The following is a 17,193-nucleotide window of genomic DNA, read 5'->3' as shown; positions in this document are numbered from 1 at the left end:
GTATGGTGTCTTCTTTCTCCCCAGCTGAATGGTGGGCATAACTTTTGCCTCTACATTCCTCTGTAGACCAGGAAGGGAAGTTGAATCCAGTGGTGATGTGAGAAAATGGTCCCGGAATTTTCAGAGTACACAGGTTCCTCTGGTCTATGGACGTGAACTCTAGGGTGGTTGGAACAAAGCCACTTATACCTATACCTCAAGGTATAGGTAAATACCTATACCTTATACCTCAAGAGAACCCCTTTTGAGTTCTCTTTCTGAGGACCTGGCTGTGAGGCAGTTTATGTTGCCTGGACCCTGTGAGGTCTGTTCCAGCGCCTGGTCTCCCCTGCTCTGCAGAACATGAGCTGAGAAAACGTGCTGTAGTCAGACACAACCCCACCAAGAAGAGTGGAGTCAGCCTGGAGAAGATAGGAAGCTGCTATACCTGGAGATGCTGGACACGCAGACAGCAGGACTGACAAGCTGACGATCAAGGAAGTCACTAGAAACGAGAGACAGGGAGGAAGGTAGGCCTCATACTTCACAGTGAAGAGGCAGAGGCATATCCTCGGACTCACATTACTTCAGAGAAGAAAGTACATACATCTGTCAGACAGTAAGGAAAGATAGCCAAGTTGAAGCATGTTACGGTAAAATAGGATAGAAAAAGGATTTTTCGATACAATGAATTGCCTCAGATCTGACAGGGATATGTGACTGGCATTATACCATTAACAGCATTTAAGACTAAAAAGACAACTGACAAAGGCTTGGCCAATTTTTCAAAAGACATACTGGAAAAAAGCCCCCCAAATCTCTCAGTGAAGGGAATGCTGTATTCCTTTATATTTTTCCCTCTGGGCAGGCATGGAGGACATGTGTTACTTCTCTGTGGAGAATGTCAGATTTTCAGGTAGCCATGATGTGAGTGTGAATCATCTTCTGTAGATCATAAAAAGGCAATTTTAAAGTAGTGAAACCAAGATGATTTTGAAGGAAATGTTGTAAGGAATTATAACGAACAATGATTGAAAATGGAGGTTTGGGCTGTGGAACCTGTATCTTTGAACTTACCCAGCGTGGCCTGTGGGAAAAATAAAAGAGAAGCCCTGATGAGGCATGGTCTGACTTGATCTGATACACAATTATACAAAGGATGCATTCATATTACAATATTGTAAACAGGGAAAGAGCTGTGTATGATAGCCCATCAAAAAAGTGTGTTTGAGATCCAACACCTTGATACTAAAAGAGATATAGTCACAGGGCACCTGGGTGGCTCAGTCAGTTAAGCGTCTGACTTCAGCTCAGGTCATGATCTTGCAGTTCATGAGTTCAAGTCCAGCACTGGGCTCTGTGCTGACAGCTCAGAGCCTGGAGCCTGGAGCCTGCTTTGGATTCTGTGTCTGCCTCGCTCTCTGCCCCTCCCCCGCTCATGCTCGGTCTCTGTCTCTCAAAAATAAATACACGTAAAAAAAAAAAAAGAAATATAATCTGTGCATGAAAACCACTAGTTAGAAACTTATACTGTTCTGTACATGATTTTAAAATATCAAGATAGGGGCACTTGGGTGGCTCAGTCACTTAAGTGGCCAACTCTTGATTTTGACTCAGGTCATGATCTCATGGTTTGTGAGTGTGAGCCCTGCATTGGGCTCTGTGCTGACAGCACACGGAGCCTGCTTCAGATCCTCAGTCTCCCTCTCTCTGTCCTTCTTCCACTCGTGAGCTCTCTCAAAAGTAAATAAATGTAAAAAAAAAATTAAAACCATCAGAATAAATATTTTTTTTCAATGTTTTTATTTATTTTTGGGACAGGGAGAGACAGAGCATGAACGGGGGAGGGTCAGAGAGAGAGGGAGACAGAGAATCGGAAACAGGCTCCAGGCTCTGAGCCATCAGCCCAGAGCCTGATGCGGGGCTCGAACTCACGGACCGCAAGATCGTGACCTGGCTGAAGTCGGACGCTTAACCGACTGCGCCACCCAGGCGCCCCCAGAATAAATATTTTTAAATGTTCTCATGCACATTGGAAAGCCTGAAATTCCATGCATTGCTTTGATGTCTCTGAGCCTTCCCCGGCCCCGCCCCCCCAGAGCCTCACTGGGAGTTCCCTGCTTTCCTCAGGTCTGTCCCTAACAAGTGAGAAATCTCACACTGGGTAGTTCCCTATCATCTGGCCTCACTGTCCCCCACCTGGACTTCAACCTAATAGTTTCACTTTTCTGTAGGCTAGCAAAATTACCAAGACAATTCCATCCTTAGTAGGGACCAGGGGTCACCTCCCACTCTTGCCACTACAGAGCCTACGTCTCATGGCCCCTGCTGGTTCATCTTGCCATGTGGGCCTTGCATGCAACTCCCATGTGGGCCTTGCATGCCGTGTAGTGCCCTCCTCCCCCAGGCTGGGAGTATTGTAAGTGACCCACTGCCATTACTGGGGACTGTGCATTTGACCATCTCATGCCTTTTAGGGCCTGGGATCCCTACTTCACCAACAGGGTGAATAGGAGGTGGTCAGAATAGCATGTAGGCATAAGCTTTGGTGTTTCTCCTTCCTTTCCCAAATGCATCCTGGCAGCCCTTTTAGCTCCAACCAAGGTCAAATCAGGACTTGGTCTCTTAGGAAGTTTTTGCCGTGTTATCAATGTTTTCAAGTGAGTTATAGGTTCTCCCCGTGCACTGCAAGGTCCTATGCTTTCTTTGCCTGTAAAAGATAGCTCATTAAGCTCTAATCCAATAGCCCAATAAAAAAGGAACAATAGAGACAAAGCAGTTGAAGAAATCATAATGCATTTTATAATTCTTCCTGAAATCTGGTCCAAGCTGGCCTGGTTAGAAATCCATTTCTAAGAAGAAAGAACTACTTTTAAAAAGAAAAGAACTTTTATGAACCCTTGCTATTATGCATGGCGCAGAGTTATATGAAGAAAATAAATCATTTTAATATGTTTACCAAAGCTTATAGTTACTCGTGACAATAAGAATGGGTGTTAAGTCCATAGATTAGGGGTTGCAAACTCAACTCATGACAAGAACCAGGCAGGTAATTAAATGGCTGAAGCAGGGTGGAGGATGATCTAATTTTAAATGTTGGCAACTAATTAAAATGTATTAAAAGTCCTGCATAAGCCAAACAAAACACATCTGGGGACCACATGTCCAAGGGCAAGCCTAGAGCAACTTTTGAAATCCTGTTAATTCTTCAAGGCCTGAATTGTGGGCATGCCCTTCCAAGAATCCTATGACTGCAGGGGTGGGTCAGGCTGAGCCTGCCCTTCCTGGAGCTTTTATTGAACTGGTCATGAGAAGTACAAACGATGGCCCTTTTGTTCCCTCACTGTTGCCTCAGTGGGGCTTTTATTCCTCGCAGGATTGAAGGTCCTTGGGAACAGAGACCATGTTTTATGTTTCTCTCATTGTTTTCACACCTTTTAGTTCCTGACTCAATAATAATAATCATAATAATAATAATAATAATAAATATAATAATGGCAGCAGCTACCATTTATAAAGCTCTTTCCATGAGTCTGACCCATTTCTTTTTTTAAAAATTTTTTTACATTTATTTATTTTTTGAGAGACATAGAGAGACAGAGCACACGTTAGGGAGGGGAAGAGAGAGAAGGAGACACAGAATCTGAAGCAGGCTCCAAGCTCCCAGCTGTCAGCACAGAGCCCGACATGAGGCTCGAACTCACAAACTGTGAGATCATGACCTGAGCCGAAGTCGGACGCTTAACCAACTGAGCCACCCAGGCGCCCCGAGTCTGACCCATTTCTAATGGGTTTTACTTATATGATTTAATTTTCACAATCCTTGTGAGGGAGGTACTATTGTCATCCCATTTTACTGATTGGCCAGCCGAGGCACGGAGAAGTGAAGTGACTGGCCAAGGTCGCCCAGCTGGTGAGGTGTGGAGCCAGTTAATTTGGCCAGTCGGATTCCACAGCATGTGTGCTCAGGCACTACAGTACAACTATTAACTAGTTCAACATAGTTGTTTTCTAGCTAAGAATTTTAAACTTTCTTGCGCCACAATGTTTCGCACATAGTGCTAGTGACTCTTAAGATGGTGAGCTGAAAAACCTTTCTGTTTTATTTCCGCCTCTCTTCCCTTTCTGTCTTGTGTCCGCTTTTGATTCCTAGTAAGGGATGGAATAGTGGAATTAACATACAGCAACGATCCCCGTAAGAAGCCAAAATAGCCACATAATATTTGTTCTTACTCTTTGCTCAAAATTAAGCGGATGTCGGTGCAGGCTCACCAGTCTGGAAGTTTTGTGTGGGCACTCCGCAGCCAAATCGCCAGATAAGAGATACTGAACAGTTTTGCGAGAAGAACTTGAGAGGAAAGAGGGAAGGTCTCGGCGGTGAGGAGTTTGCCCTTTCTGCAGTTGACAGCGGCGAATAAATTACTGGTGAGATGAACTGGGAAAGGGTCTAGGGTTTTGTGACTGCAGGCATATCAATATTTGACCCCTGCTTCATTAGTGTTTCTTCTCTAGGTGGAAGAGAAACGATTCATGCATCGGACTTTTTCATTGTGTACTCAGGATCATAAAACATATTTGATAAACATTTCTGAGACCAAGTTGCTCTGAGATTGTGTTATCGTTACTAACTATTCTTTGTGTAATAGCAGAACTTGCTTTGTAAGACACAAATGACCCTATTCTCCTGGTCTGAATGGAAGATGGAGATTTGCTCGTCACATCCACCCGTGTATGTTCTGGTATGTTCTAAGTTTATATTATTATTATTACCTTTTATTTAGAGAGAGAGAGATAGAGAGCAAGTGGGGAAGGGGCAGAGGGAGAGAGAAAATCCCAAGCAGGCTTCGCACTGTCAGTGCAGAGCCCGATGTGGGCCTCAAACTTACAAACCGTGAGATCATGACCTGAGTCGAAGTCAAGACTCGGAAGCTTTGCCAACGGAGGGACCCAGGGGCCCCTGTTATGGTATGTTCTAACACCTCTTGAGAGTTGCTTGGCTCTCCAGCTGTTGAGAAAAGCCTTAACGGTTTGCTTTCTAGAGCCAGGATACAGGCACTGTGGGAGGATGTAGAAAAGAATAAAAATGGACTCCTTCACCTTCTCTATCTCAAGTCCTCTCCTGGCCAGACTGCTGCAGACAGAGGTGGCACATGGCCTCTGGACATAGCCCTTCAATGCTGCTGTGAACATGAATCATGATGATATTTTGAGAAGTCCTTCTACTGATGCTCAGGCTGAAAGCCGTGGTCACTTGACCACATATCTGCACCTAACATGTCAACATCCTCTCCATACACCTCAGTCCTTCTGCTGCCAATCACAGCTTGTCTATCTTAAGTCCCATCCCCTCAGGACCCTGCATTCTTTGCAATGATAATGGGTCCTAATGGAATAATTTGAGAGACTAATCTCTGATAATGTTACTCTTCTCAAGAAAAGTCTATTTTAGTCTAGTTAAAATGCAGAGCACCTTTAGAAGGTCTTTATGGAGTGACAGGAAAATTGGAAATTTCTGACAGACCAATCAAGAGGAGATATTTTGGTGAGTGAAGCCTTTTATAACTCCACAACTTATGCCAGCTAAGGAGACGGCAGCTGCCTAAAACTCATAGATGTGCAATAACTCATGTAGCAGTGATCTAGCTGTGGTCACACACACACACACACACACACACACATACACACACACACACTCCCTCTCACCTCTTCAGGATATATGAATATTAACTCACGGTGCTACGCTGAAAGCCTAGCAACCAAAAGGTAGAAGTTTGCATAGTCTAACAAAAAATGCATAGAAAATTTTATCCGATATAATTTGACATTTAAAGGGGTATAGAACAATTTGATGATGCTCAAAATTTTTCAACACCTGAAATATTTCATTATTGAGGAATGTTTAGATATATTTTGTTATGCCCATCAATGAATATTGTACTATGCAATTATTTAAATAGAAAGGAAGGTGAGCGAACAAATTCAAAAAGTACACACACACACGCAGAAATACACACCTATATATTTGTGAGACCATACATATTCCAGTGTAAGACAGGAAGTCTATAGAACAATATCTGAGCTGTGTGTGTGTGTGTGTGTGTGTGTGTGTGTGTGTGTGTCTGAGGATGCCTCTAATGTTAAGCTTTATCTTTCTTTGCATTTTGGACAATTCACATGTATCATTTGAAAAGTAATTAATAGACGAATGCAATGGTGATGAAAGAAATAAGTCTCTGTGTGTCACGACAGCACCAGCTCTTGATTTGTTACCAGATAAAGAGGCAGACAGCCTCCAGTCCTGTTTTTCCTCATCTACAAGATGTACTATATCAACATGGTCCTGGCAAGCAAGGCCCAGTGTTTCTATATCCTGATGGGAGAAGGCAAAGGGTAATTAGTGCCTCCTGAAGCAGGAAAGGCAGGTGGGTGCTGGGCTTCATGTTGGGCATGCAAAGCCTTTCTCAGCAGAAGTGAGGGTGCCGGAGGCTATCTTGGTGGCCGTCCTGGCCTGGAAGCCAGTGTGCTTTGCTCTGTCTGTTCCCCCAACACACTGCCTATCCTAACCCCACTTTTAGCAATTTCCTCTTGCTTGATTTCACAGCACCAGTGAGTTAGCTGCACTAGCTGAGTGTTCTGCAGGTTGACTGAGTGAGCACTTTTTGATGAGAACCACTCCCAAGTGACTGCTTTTGGTCAGGATCTTTGGTGTTGGGACAACTGCAGACTCTGGCTTCTGGGACCACCCGAAGACCCTAAGGTCTTCTAAGCTCCTAAGACCCTAAGCTCCTCTAAGTCTGAGGAGCTGTTCTAGTGTCCTTCAGCCTCCCTGCCAAGCCTTGTTATGAGGGGCAAATAAATAACAGAGATTGTTTTTACATTACAGTAAAAAATGACAGAATTCTGCTTCTGTCCCCAGTGGAGCAATGGAGACTGCATTTGCCCATCCATGTTAAATAACCAAATCTAGAAAAATAATTCAAACAATGGGTTGCAGAAACAGGACACCAGGGAGCACAGGATACTGATCCACAATAGAGGAGAAAGAAACAAGGTAAGTATCTATGATTGTCCTACCTTCCTTCCTAGAGAGAGTTTCCATGCCATAGCACAGGGAGGGGGAAGATAGATAGAGTCCAGAAGTCTCCCTGAGTTAGGAGAGATAGACTTCAAAATTTTGTTAAGCCCAGGTGGCTGAAATTTGCAGGGAAGAATATTGGAGAAGAGAGAGCTGCTCCCCACATGAGAGGGGCACAGAGAGCGAGCTCTGGAGATCTCAAGGCTCCCAGCTCACCCTAAGTCCTCAGCTGATAGTGATCAGTGCATGCATCTGAGGAGACTATTTGAGGACAGGGAAAGAGCTACTGGAAAGGGAAGATTGAACAACTCATAAAGCTTGCACAGGGCGAGGAAAGCCTTGTGTTTTTCTAGATAGCTTAGAGAAACCCTATATTGTGTGGACATCAGAGTTGGTTCTAGACTAAAAGCTGTTGTGGTTTCACCCAACAAAGCTTGAAGTAGAACCTTGAAAGGTTTAAACTGTGTATTAGTAACTTAGCTGCACCTTGGGATAAAACTCAAGAATATTTAAAGGTATGGAAAAATACCCAACACTCAATAAGATGAAATTTGCAAAGTTTGGCCTCTCATCTAAAATTCCTTGTCAGGCAAAGAAGCAAGGAAGGGCAGCCTGTAATGAGGAGAAAAATTAACAGAAAGAGAGAAAGATGACACAGACAGTATAAAAATAGGCACAGAGATTAAGATTTATTATAAATAGACTCCATATATTCAAGAAGGTAGAGGAAAGAATGACCATATGAAAGAAATATATGGAAGATATGAAAAAGGGGCTACTCAAACTTTTAGATAAAAAATACAAAGTCTGAGATGAAAAATACACTAGAGGAAACTAATAGTAGATTAACTGCAGATCACACATTGTTGAGGAAAAGATAAGTGAATATGAGGACATGAAAGAAGAAAAGAAACCATCTAAACTTAAAAATAAACAAAAGATGGGGCACCTGGGTGGCTTAGTCGGTTAAGTGTCTGACTTCGGCTCAGGTCATGATCTCACAGTTTGTGAGTTCGAGCCCTGCATCCAGCTCTGTGCTGACAGCTCAGGGCCTGGAGCCTGCTTCAGATTCTGTGTCTCCCTCTCTTTCTGCCCCTTCCCTGCTCATGCTCTGTCTCTCTCAAAAATAAAATAAGCATTCAAAGAAACTTAAAAAATAAAAGGTGAACCATATCAGCTCTGGGATGACTTCAGGTGTTTTAAGGTAAATGTAACAGAGAATTCCCCAAACAGAGGGGGTTAGTACAGGAAAACTATTTGAAAAATAATGGCTCTAAAGAATGAGAAGACAAGCCACAGACTAGGAGAAAACATCTCTAAAAGACACAACTGATAAAGGACTGTTATTCAAAATACACAAAGAACTCATAGAACTCAACTCTAAGAAACTGAGCAACCGGATTTAAAAATGGGCAAAGGAGATGAACAGACACCTCCCCCAAGAAGATATACAGATGGGAAGTAAGCATATGAAAAGACATTCAACATGCACACCCACCAATGGCTAGAACCCCCCAAAATGGCAACAACAAATGCTGATGAGGATGTGGAATAATGCAAACTCTCATTCACTTCTGGTGGGAATGAAAAAAATGGTACAAACACTTTAGAAGACAGTTTGGCAGTTTCTTACAAAACTGAACATATTCTTACCATACAATCCAGCAACTGCACTCCCTGATGTTTATCCAGATGAACGAAAACTTATTTCCACACAAAACCCTGCACAGAGATGTTTATAGAAGCTTTATTTACAATTTCCCCAAACTGGAAAATAGATGAATCATAAATAAACTGTGGTACCTCCAGGCAATGGATTATTATTCAGCTAAAAAGAAATGACCTATCAAGCCAGTCATGGGGAAAAAAAACTAAATGTGTATTTCTAAGTAAAATAAGTCACTCTGAAAGGCTACATACTGTATGATTCCAGTTATATGGTATTCTGGAAAAGGTAAAATTGTGGAGACAGTAAAAAGATGAGTGGTCACCAGTGGTTCCATCCTAAGAAGGAATAAACTAGCATAACAAAGGGGATTTTTAGGGCAGTGAAACTATTTTGAGTGATACTACAGTGGTGGATACATGACATTATATACTAATGAAAACCCATAGAACGTATGATACCAAGATTAAACTCTGACAGCAAGCTTTGAATGATAACCATGTGTCAATGTGGATTCACTGATTGCAACAAATGTAGCAATCTGGTGTGGCAAGTCCATAGTGGGGGAATGAACAGGAGGCTATGTGGGATGTTTCTTCATTTGCTTCTCAGTTTTGCCGTGAACCTAAAACTTCTCCCCAAAATAAAGTTTATTAGTTAAAAAACAGTGGCCAGAATTTTTCTAAAGTTGATAAAGATAATAAACTCAGAGGTCCAAAAATTTCAGCAAGTTGTTACTACAAATAAAACCAAAAATGAAAGTGCACCATAAAATTTCTATTCAAATTGTTTATAACCGGTCACAAGGAGAAAATCTTAAAAACACTTAAGAAAAGATACATTGTGTATAGAGCACAAGGGTAAGAACAAGAGCCAATTTTTTCATAACAGAAGCCAGAAAAAAATACAGCAACCTTTTTGAGATATTTAAACAAACAAAAACATGTCAACCTAGAATTCTATGTCCAGTGAAAGTATCTTTCAAAAGGAAGAAGAAACAAAGCCTCCTTCAGACAGACAAAAGCTGAACGTGTTAATTACTGTTAGACTTTTACTCTAAAAATGGTAAAGGTAATCCTTTGGACAGAAGAAAAATGTTACCAGATACAAATCCCAGTTTACATAAAGGAAGGACTAGCACTGGAAATGATACAATGATATAAAAGCTGTGTTTTTGTTTCATTTTACAAATCTCTTTACAATATAGTGCAGTGTTTAAAATTACCAAGGCTGAGGGGCGCCTGGATGGTTCAGTGGGTTGGGCATCTGACTTCTGCTCAGGTCATGATCTTGTGGTCATGATCTTGTGGTTCATGGGTTCCAGCCCCTCATCAGGCTGACAGCTGGGAGCCTGGAGCCTGCTTCGGATTCTGTGTCTCCCTCTCTCTCTGCCCCTCCCCCGCTCACACTCAGTTTCTGTCCTCTCCCAGAAATAAACATTATAAAATAAAATTAACAGGGCTGAATTTTGGAATTTATAATGTATGCAGAAGTACACAGAAGTGTGTTTGTTCTCTTGACTATAAGAGAGCAGAGGCTGGGAGACGAGGAATGTAAGTGTATCATGGTAAGGTCCTTTTATTGAAAGTAGACTACGGTAAGTTAAAGAGATACAGTACAATCTCCAAGGCATCCACTAAAAAACCAAAACAAACCAATAAACAAAAACAAGTCCACAACAAGGTATAGCTGTTAGATCAATAAAGGAGATAAAATGGGATAATAAAAATATTTTATCCAAAGAAGACTGAACAGGAGAGAAAATGGAACAAAAAGTAAGTGGGGCACATAAAAAATAATAAGCAAGATAGTCGCGTTAACCACAATCCTATCAATAGCTATGTAATATGCATATGGCTGGACAGTCCAATTAAAGGGCATAGAGCCATATATTAAATTTAAAAAGCAAGTCTTTAAAATTAAAATTAAAAGTTAAAATGCAGTCTGCCTACAAGACACACATTTTAAGTGTAAAGGCACAAATAGGCTAAAAGTAAAAGGATAAGATAATATGTGACATACTAACATTAAGTAACAGAAGGCCAGATTGGCTTAGGTTTGGCCAGGATATGTTACACTGAACACCAAATGCATGAACTGTAGAAAAAAGTGATTAAATAGAACTTCACTGAAACTAAAACATTTGTTCTTTATAGGACACTTTTACAGAAATAAAAAGATAAGTCATTGGGAAAAATGTTTTTAAAATAGGTATTTGACCAAGGGCTTACATTTAGGCTATGTAGAGAACACTTACAATTCAAAATTAATATGACAAAAACCTAATTTAAAAATCGCTAAAAGATTTGACTACTTTACTGAAGAAGATATATGGATATCATATTAATACTTTATAGGTTGCTCAATATTCAGAGTTCTTTATGGAAATGTAAATGAAAACCCCAAAGAGTTGTTCATATAAAGCTTCTAGAATCCCTAATATTAAATTTTTTTTTCAACGTTTATTTATTTTTTGGGACAGAGAGAGACAGAGCATGAACGGGGGAGGGGCAGAGAGAGAGGGAGACACAGAATCGGAAACAGGCTCCAGGCTCTGAGCCATCAGCCCAGAGCCCGACGCGGGGCTCGAACTCATGGACCGCGAGATCGTGACCTGGCTGAAGTCGGACGCTTAACCGACTGCGCCACCCAGGCGCCCCGAATCCCTAATATTAAAACACTATTTTAAGAGTGGGTAATGACCCGAAAGAACTGAAATTCTCATACACCCAGATGGGGATGTAAATGGTGAACCATTTTGGAAAAAAGTTTGCCAATTTCTTGAAAAGCAAAAAGCATACCTACTAGATGACACAGATATTCTACTCCTAAGCATTTATCCAAGAGAAATGAAAACATTTGACTGCATGAAGATTTGCATAAATGTTCATAGGAACTGTAATTTTTTTAAATTTAAGTTTATTTATTTATTTTTGGGAGAGGGACAGAGAGAGAGAGAGCAGGGAAGGGGCAGAGAGACAGGGAGAGAGAGAATCCCAAGAAGGCTCTGTACCAACAGCACGCTGCCTGATGCAAGGCTCAAACTCATTAACCATGAGTTCGTGACCTGAGCCGAAACCAAGAGTTGGACGCTTAACTGACTGAGTCACCCAGGCGCCCTGCAGCTTTAATTTTTAATAGCTAAAAACTGGAAACAACCCATATACCCATCAGGAGGTAAATGGATAAATGCCTTGTGGTATATCCATATGATGGAAAAATAATCAATGATTTAAAAAGAGTGAACTTTTATTTTTTTCAACAGTTAAAAAATGTTTATTAATTTTGAGAGAGAGAGAGAGGGAGAGCATACGACTGAGTGGGGGTGGGGGGTAGCTCAGAGAGAGAGGAAGAGAGAATCTTGAGCACGCTCCACACTGTCAGCACAGAGCCTGACTCGGCTCAGTCTCACGAACGCAGAGATCATGCCTTGAGCTGAAATCAAGAGTCAGTTGCTTAAATGACTGAGCCACCCAGGCACCCCCAAAACAGTGAACTTTTAAAATACACAACATTATAAATGAGTCTCTAAATAATTATGTTGTGTGAAAGAAGCTAAGTGCCTACCTACAAAAATGATTACGTATCATATGATTCCACTTATATATAATTTTAGAGAATGAAAATTAGTCCATGTGATGTAAAGCAGATCATTGGTTGCCTGGGGTGGGGTTGGGGGGAGTCATGGAAGGGCAGTAAAGATTGATAGAAAAGGGGCTCAAAGAAACTGTGGGTATGATAGACAACGTTCATCCTAAGGGTGGTGATGATCTCACGAGTGTATACGTACGTCAAAACTAATCAAATTATGGTCTTTAAATATATGCAGTGTTTTATGTGTCCATTATACCTCAATAAAGCTGTAAAGTTTTGAAGATGCCAGATGAGACATTGGTAGAGCAGGGATGGCCTCCCAAAATATGGCTACCTGAATCCAAAGTATAACTCTGTGCAAGCTGATCAGCGTCTGCACCGGAGGTTGGGACTTCCAGGTTTAATAGCAAAGGGAATGTTCAGGGCGAGAACTTCCTTATAAGGAGAACTCAGGGTTTGGCTTTGTGGAGCAGTCTGTTGTATCATGGAGTTCAATACACTCTATGCTGCATTGCCTTACAGTACAGACCCGTAGAAAGGAGAAAGGTGGGTTATTTGTAGATGAAATATCAAGGGAACACAATATAGCAACCAGGCACTGGCTTTGATAGTCATGACCTTAGATCTTAAACATAGGTAATGAAAACATGTGGAAGGTGATCTGGTACTGAAAGTTATGAAGAAATGGTTTTCTAAAGCCACGTATGAAAATTAGCCTCGCCTTTAAATATCCGGGTATGTCCAAATGCCGTTACAATACACTGGTTGCCATTAGAATGGAGTAAAGCACAAATACTCTTCTGTCTGGAATAGATGGATTTCATCTAAAAGTACCAGCAAAAATTTATTTTTACATGTCAATAGAATTATATTTGTATTGCGTTGTAAGAAATATTATTATTTTTTTTAATTTTTTTTTCAACATTTATTTATTTTTGGGACAGAGAGAGACAGAGCATGAACGGGGGAGGGGCAGAGAGAGAGGGAGACACAGAATCGGAAACAGGCTCCAGGCTCTGAGCCATCAGCCCAGAGCCCGACGCGGGGCTCGAACTCACGGACTGCGAGATCGTGACCTGGCTGAAGTCGGACGTTTAACCGACTGCGCCACCCAGGAGCCCCAGAAATATTATTTTTTAATTTTATTTTATTAGAAATGCTTATTTATTTTTGAAAGAGCACGCACACAAGCAGGGGAGGGGCAGAGTGAGAGAGAGAGACACACACACAGAATCTGAAGCAGGCTCCAGGCTCTGAGCTGGCAGCTCCATGCGGGGCTGGAACCGACGAACTGTGAGATCATGACCTGAGCTGAAGATGGATGCTTAACCAAGTGAGCCACCAATGCACCCCTGTAAGAAATATTATTATGTTCCTGTTACATACCATGAAGAAAATGTTGAGGAAAGGTGAATCCTTATGGCTTATTTGACTTTATTAGTAGAACCAGACTCAAGAAGAGACCACCTGAACCCAGTAATTTAGATTTAATATTCTTTTTATTGTAATATCGTGCATGTTGTTTCCTTAGAGTCCTACATTAACCCCTCCCCAAGAGGATGGGTTAAAGGAACTCCAAGAATTTGGTGGAAAAAAATAGAAGTGACAAATACATATCACTACAAAAATTATTGTAGTTATGTTGCTCTTAAATAAGATTAGAAGTTAGTGAAGTAAAACATTAGCAAATGTGGAATAGTCTCCCTGTCAGAAATCCTTAGAGCCCCTAAACATACTATGTAAATATGGAATATATTATGGCTTAATGCGCTCTCTGACTGTATAACAATTGTAGTATTTTAGTCATCAGAAAAAAAAAAAAACCCTACCTATACAAACCTTAAATATTGTGGACATATTTTACCCTTGTATCATATGTACCATCATGCCAAGGGCTGTGACTTTATGGTAGCTGAAAACAGATACTTCTCTACAAAATGTAATTTTATGTTGATTTTATTAATTTTGATATATAATGAAATTTTTTTTAATGGATAAAAAACAGGTTGGAGTTGTGTGAGTCAGACTCCCATTAAGTGTAATTCCTTTTTTTATTCTGGGAAATTCTCTCTTACATTTTACAGCATAGACCCCAAATCCAGAAATTACTAATTAGTGATCTTTATCTTTTATGCACATCTATCTCTACAGTGATGAGATCCATACGGTGGGTGCACAAAAAATGCAGTCACTCATTATTGTACAGATTTTGCCCAACATAAAAGTAAATTATATTGAACTCACTAAAATTTTATCAAGGGATTTGTAAGAAGATCTGCTAATTTGGTTATAGAAGATCCTTAACATGGGGGAGACTGGCTGGCCCAGTCAGGAAAGCATGAGACTCTTGATGTTGGGTTGTGAGTGCAGGCCCCATGTTGGGCCTAGAGCTTACTTGGAAAAAAAATGCTTAAAATTCTTTAGTAATTGTGAAAATATGTAAAAGAGAAGAATGATGATTTCATGGGAGGGAAAGCCAAAACCATAACAAAATTCCATTTTAAGGTACGAAATGTAACGTGTTCCATGGGATAACAAACTCTACCTGACCATCACGATCTGAGTCCAATGTGGTCTAATAATGAATATACTGTATACAGTAAAAATAGGCTTGCTTTGACACCACAAATTGTATTTGGCATCCTAATCATTTATCACCTCTCTGTATGTCTTCAGAAATAATGGCTAATTGAACAATCTATTCACACAGAATATTGCAGAAGATTTTAATGAGGCAGAAAATGTCAACATTTCAATGGGTGATAGGTTTTGTTCAGAGCAGCTGGAAGTTATGAATTGCCAATTAGGAAAACTTTGGTAATCTGGGTAATCTTTGTTGCTTGTCCAGGATTTATCTGAGTTTGGGAGCCATAAATTTGGGAATAAAATAATGACCTGGGGGATTATTCTCTTATGTTGTGAAATATATTCGTATAAAATTTCCAATTTCATGTCATGCAGATTGAACCGCATAAAACAGCATTTAAAAGGTGAGTCTTTATAAAATTAATTAGTAAAACGTAACTATTTTGGTTTATTGACTTTTTCTGTTCTCTGCAGAACATAAAGGGAAGAAGAGAATTAAAATGAACGTTTTCCAGTTGATTTGATCAGTGTAGACAGCTTAAGTAATTAATCCGAGTATCAAAACAGATCATTTTCCACAAAAGAATTGTATGATTTGTATGACAAGCAGACTGTGCAATTGTGAAATAATTCCTTACATTTGTGTTGTCTGAACCTAATTTTACTAATTAACCTACTTTCACAACTGATTTTGCAGAACCTACATGGGAAGAAAGTACTCCTTGACAAACTCACCCGCAAAAGAACATATGTGTAAAGAATTTCTCTATGTGAATAAATAATTTTGATAAAACACATCATTAAATGAAGAATGAGGGCATCTGGAATCTTTCATGTACCTTTTGCTTCTGTGGTGGATCTTTAGGGGAACATTTCTCAACGTTGCAGTTAGAACTTCGCATCTTTGATTCTTTTGGATTTGGAAGGTGTCTTCTTTGATTTCTATAGAATGGTCTGGTTTCCATTTACCAGAAGGTACAGATAGAAGAAAGAGAAGACTATTTGGTGAAAAACTACATGATTCGTAATATTTACATGGCAATTTATTCTGATCAGCTGAATAACCCTAATCAAAATGTGTGAACTCTGACATTATTTTGTTCTCCACTTGGAAATGATTTCTGTCCTTGGACTTTGATCCACATGTTGCAAAAGAATATTTTAAAAAGAGAATAATTACCCACCATGCTTTGTCACAGTGTCCATTTTTCCCACCAAGGGAATGGCCACTGCCACCTGAGAACAAAAAAGTTCTCTTATTTACTAACGACGTCCTTAGTTTTCCTTTGTGTCATTTTCCCCCTTATGTATGTGTTTTTTACGCTTCTTTGCCATCCTGCTGTGAGGAAGAATAGTAATCACATCTAATTAGAAAAAATTAAAATGCTATGACTCACAGAAATAATGAAAGTTGATTATTTTTTATACAAGGCATAAATCCCAGACCCACATTTTACCCTTCAAATTAGCTTACAAGCTGATCAACAGCGTGGTAACGGTATTGTGAACGTTTATCGTGGTGCTCTTTTTTCTACATGCACCACGCTTCATGCTGCCAACCGTGTCATGAAAGACTCATCTTCTCTTATGCAGAAAAAGAGAGGCCAGTTTGATTTTATTTTTATTTTTAATTAAAAAAAATTATTTTGGTTAAGTTTATTTATTTATTTTTGAGAGACAGAAAGAGTGCAAGCAGGGATGAGGCAGAGAGAGAGGGAGACAGAGAATCCCAAGCAGGCTCCACACTGTCAGCACAGAGCCCAAAGTGGGGTTGAACTCACCAACCATGAGATCATTACCGGAGCCACAGTCAGGATCCAGACACTTAACCAACTGAGCCACCCAGGCACCCCAAAATTTTTTGAAACCTTATTTTATAATGTTTTGAATTTCTTTCTTTTAGTATGTTAAGTCACAGCAACAAATGATAACGGGGTAATATCTGTGATTAAAAAAGAACTAACTGGGGCCCCTGGGTGGCTCAGTTGGTTGAGCGTCTGACTTGGGCTCAGGTCATGATCTCACAGCTTGTGAGTTTGAGCCTCACATCGGGCTCTGTGCTGACAGCTCAGAGCCTGGAGCCTGCTTCAGATTCTGTGTCTCCCTCTCTCTCTGCCTCACCCCCCCCCCCTCGCATTCTGTCTCTGTCTCTCTCAAAAATAAATAAACATTAAAAAAAAAGGAACTAACTAACAAATGTCTTTGGTTTTCCCTTTTAACAAGCTCCAGAAGTCTGTAGAACATTGTTTCCAATTTTGTTCAGATTTTTCCAGGTAAAGAGAAATAAAATGCA

At 40.4% G+C, this 17,193-nt stretch overlaps 1 long non-coding RNA gene across 17 annotated transcripts in view; it reads left to right on the top strand.

Annotated features, from left to right (window-relative positions):
* Positions 1-16,302, top strand: part of LOC121010570 (uncharacterized) — a 66,367-nt gene extending 50,065 nt beyond the window's left edge. For 9 of the 17 annotated variants that reach the window (XR_005781247.1, XR_005781252.1, XR_005781246.1 and 6 more), the window contains 4 exons: positions 4,231-4,404; positions 4,492-4,718; positions 6,863-7,030; positions 15,598-16,302. This is a non-coding gene — a long non-coding RNA (uncharacterized LOC121010570). The remainder of the gene's footprint in view (positions 1-4,230; positions 4,405-4,491; positions 4,719-6,862; positions 7,031-15,597) is intronic. The other 8 variants (XR_005781251.1, XR_005781242.1, XR_005781239.1 and 5 more) reach the window with 8 other exon arrangements.
* Positions 16,303-17,193: the final 891 nt, after the last annotated feature.

Source organism: Herpailurus yagouaroundi, unplaced genomic scaffold (assembly GCF_014898765.1).
Source record: "Herpailurus yagouaroundi ecotype Mexico unplaced genomic scaffold, PumYag 192, whole genome shotgun sequence".
Lineage (NCBI taxonomy): Eukaryota > Metazoa > Chordata > Mammalia > Carnivora > Felidae > Herpailurus > Herpailurus yagouaroundi.
Note: the sequence above shows the minus strand (reverse complement) of the source record. Positions and strands in the feature narration are given on the sequence as shown.